Raw genomic sequence first — 5610 nt, 5'->3', positions numbered from 1 at the left:
AAAGACGTAGGACCAACCATTCCAACGCGAAAAGTAACACGGGGAACGGACACCGACTCCGACATCCCATTCCATCGGTTCGTTGATGCTGGCGGCGGCGCTTCTTGCCCACAACCAGTCGCATATGCGCGGCTCCGGTGGTTTGCCTCTAGGGGCGCTTTGGTTTGTTTGCACATGTGAGTTGGTATACATACGGTTCGTAGACTGTAAATAATTTATCTAGTTTGTTCTGTAACAAAGCTGCTTCGCGATCTTTACGCAAAACTCTGCTGGAGAGGAATGTAGACAGACCTACGATATTCTTGGCAATAAAGCGAAACATCAGAGAGTATAATCAACTTGATTATACCATTACTAAGAGCACCACCATAACAACATTTCGAAATCAGTTAGAAGATTTCTTGCTTACAGATTTAATATTTAAATCGTCTTCGATTGTCGTGTAGTAACTTTGTTTTTGTCTTTTTTCCGTTTTTATGCATATTTAATATGGTTAAATAAAATCTAATGCCTATTAAACGACCGTCTATGGGGCCTAACAGGATATCTGGTATATTTTGACGTACCCTTCAAAAACGTTTGAGTCGCTTGATATGTTCCTAGAAGTTTCCGAAGTGGACTGGCATACACTTTAATAATTACTAACGGGTGTTAGAGACCCGTCAATTATTTGAGAGGCATGTGGGTTGAAATTAACTTTCGGGCTAGTTCGCTAAACATCTTAATTACAAAAGCGCAAAGGATAAGGACCATACAAAGATACGAACAGGACAAGCGCTTATTACCATCTTATACTTTAATACATAATAAGAGACAGTCGAAAATTAGAGTAGTAATAAATTAAAATTCTAAATGCATTCGCACAAAAAAAATTCAAACATTATTGAAAAATTATCAAAAATATAAACGACAAATAAAAATTGAAAAAGGAGAGCGATAAAATAATAAAACCAATCGGATTATGCAAAAAAAGGCTGAGGTGCTGTGTTTCTTTATTGGAGAGTGATACGAATACTCAGCTAATGCACGTGTCTCCTTTTTCTATTATGATCTTTGCATCAAAATTTTCTCTGGATCTCTTGCTCCGAAAGCGATTGAAGAGTTTTGTTTGATTAAATAGAAGAGTACATTTACTGTCATTGACATGAATGGCTAGGTGTCTTGATGGTGACGAATGTAAGAAAAGGTCATGCTATCGTAGCCGAACATTAACACAGCACCCAGATTGACCAAAGTATATTTTATATATACATATATATTTTTCTAACTTTTATATAATTGTATTGTTTATGTTCGATTTGAGAGTAAACACAAATCTTCTAGATGAACAGGCTTGGTACGCTATCCCCGGACGACTGTCGATGGTTTTGTAACTGAAGCCACCAATATCGAGCGCACAGTGACGGCCCGAGCCAGCCATTACCACCCACTCGCCGGCGCGCCAAGTGCTACAGCCGTCGCAGCTTCCCTGCTGGACTTGAATACCAGCGATGTCGACAGCCTTCGGGAGATCGTCCGGGACATCGTCCGGGAAGAGCTCCGCAAGATCCTATTAGCTGCAGATCGCCCATCCGCACCTCACTCGCCGAGGTCATCCAAGAGGAGGTGCATCAAGCCTTACCCCATGACACTCCCGTCACCGTAGCAGCACAGGACGAGCCAGCTCTAAGCTACGCCAAAATGGTCCGGCGAGCCCCGCCAGCGGCGCATACGTACATGGCGCCTACCCGACGTAAACCTCTAGCGCCGCAGTACCCCCGACGCAACGATGATCGGGCGCGCGTTCACCTACAATCAGCTGCGATAAGGAAAACCGACGTGTGGCGGACAGCCGACCGGCGACCGCTGTGACCACTGCGGTGACGCTGACCACGTCCACCGAAGTTGCCCATTCCACCAAATGGGCCTACGAAGGTTTGCGCCGAACGACCCTTGTCCAAAATACGGCGAACGCCCTCGTGCCATCGAGGAATACCTCCCTCGCCCTCCGTCACCAGCGCCGACAGCACCACGAGGTTCCCGTTCACCATCCTCCCGGGGTTCCGCATCGCCTTTCCGTCGGTCCCGCCGTGACAGCCTGTCTCTCATTTCCCTCCGGGAACTGTAAGCGCGGCAACTACCGGAGATGATGTTGCTCTTGACGGACGACGTAACGAGCCTACACGAACGCCGGAGCGCTCCCACTTTCCCGACGCCACGGATCGCAACGACGCTCCTGCTGCGGTGCCGAACAAGTTAAACATTGTTATCAACGGCCACGACGCATCGGCACTCGTGGACAGCGGAGCAGACTATTCGGTCTTGAGTGGGAGGCTCTTTCACCGCCTGCGAAAAGTGACAACGCCGTGGGAAGGCCCTCAAATACGAACCGCCTGTCGGCACCTGATCACACCAGTCGGGAGATGCGCTGCCCGCCTCGAGATCCGCAGTGCACGTGCCCTGTAATGTTCGTCGTTCTTCAAGAGTGTGCGAGGGACGTCACCCTCGGAATAGACTTTCTCTGCGAGTATGGTGCCGTCATCGACCTCGGGGAAAACCGGCTGACGCTACGGAAACCTGCTCCACCACCGGAGGAACCCAAAGTGACGTTATCCTTGGTCCGAGTCCTCGCAAGCCGCATGAACTTACAGCCGCGGTCGAGTTTTATTTAAAAAGTCGGGATCACCGAACCTTTCTACGGCGAAGTTCTGCTCGAGGGAACCCCCAGTTTCTTGTAGGAGGAGGAATAGGCTTCGCAAGAGGAGTAGGTGAACTTCAAGATGGGCGCACTGTGGCCTTCGTGAAGAACGTTCGACAAGAAACGCAACACCCCACTAAAGCCGCAGCTGTGGGCCACGTCGAGGAACTCCAAAACTCCGCCGAAATCGCCGCGATTAGTGAAGAATCATCATCGCCTCAGCAAGACTTTTCGTCGCCAGCACAGCTCGACATTGCCCCCAAGGTCCCAGGCACATAACGACGGCAGCTGGGTGATCCCCTCGCCGAATACAGCGAGCGCGTCGCGACGTCGTCGAATGTGCGCCAAACCACTGTTCCGAAGCATCGCATCGTTACCGAGGACGACGCGCTTCCTCTGCACCGATCGCCGTACCAAGTCTCTATAAAAGGTCGGGAGGTCATCCAACAGCAAGTGGAAGAAATGCTTAACGACGTCATAATCCAGCCTTCAAGCAGTCCGTGAACCTCTCCAGTCGTACTGGTTAAGAAAAAGGGCGGAACGCTTTGGTTTTGCGTGGACTACCGGCAGCTGAACTTTGTGACAAAGGAAGATGTCTACCCATTCCCCCGCATAGACGACACGCTAGACCGGCTGCGCCACTCTCGATATTTTCATCGACGGACCTGAAGAGCGGCTACTGGCAGATCGAAGTCGACGAACGGGACCGAGAGAAGATAGCCTTCGTCACGCCGGATGGGCTGCACGAGTTCAAGGTGATGCCCTTTGGACTATGCACGGCACAAGCAACTTTACAGCGTGCCATGGACACCGTCCTAGGGCCCTAAGCTGGACGTTTGGCGAGAATGCTGGCGAGATTTCTGACCGCCGCGATTGGCCAGCGCCGCGCGTGACCTTGGGGCTGGCCAATCGCGGCCGTCAGAAATCTTGCCGACGTTTTCGCCGAGTGTCCAGCTTAGAGCCCCTGGCAGGACTGAAGTGGCAGAGCTGTCTCGTCATCCTCGACGACGTCGTAGTGTTTTCCGGTGACTTCGACGAGCACCTGCGACGACTCGGAGCTGTTATTCAAGTCACACGGACAGCCGGACTCACCCTCAAGACGTCAAAGTGCCGGTTTGCCTATGACGAACGTAAGTTCCTAGGCCACGTGATTACTAACGAAGGCGTTCACCCAGACTTAGAGAAGACTCACGCCGTCACAGCGTTTCCAGCGCCGACAGATAAGAAGGCTGTGAGAAGGTTCCTTGGACTGTGTGAATACTATAGGCGCTTCGTTCGGGATTTCGCAAGGGTTTCCGCACCGCTCACAAACCTCTCAAACGACGTCGAGAACTTCGAATGCGCCGAGCAGCAGCAGCAGGCATTCGTCGAGCTGAAGTGACGTCTCCAGATTCCTCCTGTTCTTGAATATTTCGTTGAGGATGCGGAAACCGAGATTCACACGGACGCGAGTAACGCTAAACTTGGCGCGGTACTGGTTCAAGTGCAAAAAGGCACCGAGCGAGTCATCGCCTACGCAAGTCGGACACTGTCCAAAGCGATGAAATATTACTCCACGACTGAAAAAGAATGCCTCGCGGTCGTGTAGGGAATCACAAAGTTTCGTCCGTACTTGTACGGGAGCCCGCTCCGCGTAGTCCCGGACTACCACTCGCTCTGCTGGCTTGCGAAACTCAAGGACCCATCGGGACACCTCGATCGATGGAGTCTCCCACTTAGAAAAAAGGGTACCAAAAGGAGGTAACAGACCGCCTTTACCACCCTCCTCCCGGCCAGGGGGAAAGCGCTTTGCTTTTTACCTCCTCAGGCGCGGCAGACACTGGCGCCCTCTATTAAGAATGCGTTGCTACAAGGTGAAGTTCGCCGCGAGGGAGCAGCAATGAGGTAAATACTAGCTCCCAGTGGGTGCACCCCCGTCTGGGCGCTGCGATTGGCTGTGGAAAGCCGCAAACGGGCTCGCTAATTGGTCTCCTCATATGAGACGTCATTTTTCGCGCATGCGTGGTCGAGCGCCTGCCGGGTGCCGAGCGCGTTCCCCGCTGACGCTCCTTTCTGGTCCAAACGTTCTTTCTTCTCGAGCGTTCGACGGAGGCGTCCCAGCGTAGGAAAATACTTTATCGTTCTGTTCGGCTCAGTCTCTTCTTACAAAGTCACCGAGAGCGCTGCATTGACTTCAGTCGAAGATTCCAGTCGTGTGCACCGTATGCAGGTAGGAAACTGCTCTGCCCGGGCGACACTTGGCTTCGTTTAGGACGGCCCCAAGAAGGCGACACCCGTCTTCACTAGACAAAGGGGTGGCGGACATGTTTTCTCGTTTGAAGGCGTCGAGCATTCGATGAAGATATTGTGTGGCGCGAACGAAGACACGGTTTAGACCATCGAAGTTCATAAGGAGCAAGAACTAGAATGACTGTCGCTTGCATTATTGCATAATTAGAAGATTGAAATACGCTAACCAGAGGCGTAGCCAGGAGCTTTTCCTGGTGGAGGAAGTGGGAGAGCAGCGGCCCGGCGAGCCTGGAGCTGGGCGGCCGGGCGACAAGACGCCTTGTGAATCGGGGGTCGCCTACGTTTAAGGCGCGTTCACACCGGCGGTGCGATCTAGTCGCGCGGTCACTTTTATTGCAAAAGCGACCATCGCGGGCAAAAAGCGACGCGATTTGAGCAGTCGCTTGCTGTCCCGACTTTTTGCGATGCGATTTAGTCGCCGAGCGGCTGAGCCAATCAACGGCGTTCGGAGCGAAAGTTTTCGAGAAAGACTCGCCAACGAAGGCTTGTGACTTGTTATCGCGCACGCGAGTGTGACCATCTAATTCTTTTGCAATACATTCTAGTCGCATCGCGCGACTACTTACATTGCCGGTGAGAATCCGCTTCTACAGCGAGAGGGAGTAGGAGGTTTTCTCTTTTTGGGGCCTTAGGTGTTGCGCGTC

This window comes from Ixodes scapularis, unplaced genomic scaffold (assembly GCF_016920785.2).
Source record: "Ixodes scapularis isolate PalLabHiFi unplaced genomic scaffold, ASM1692078v2 PGA_scaffold4__175_contigs__length_147842914, whole genome shotgun sequence".
NCBI lineage: Eukaryota > Metazoa > Arthropoda > Arachnida > Ixodida > Ixodidae > Ixodes > Ixodes scapularis.
The sequence above is the reverse complement of the archived record's forward strand: the minus strand, read 5'-3'. Positions refer to the sequence as shown.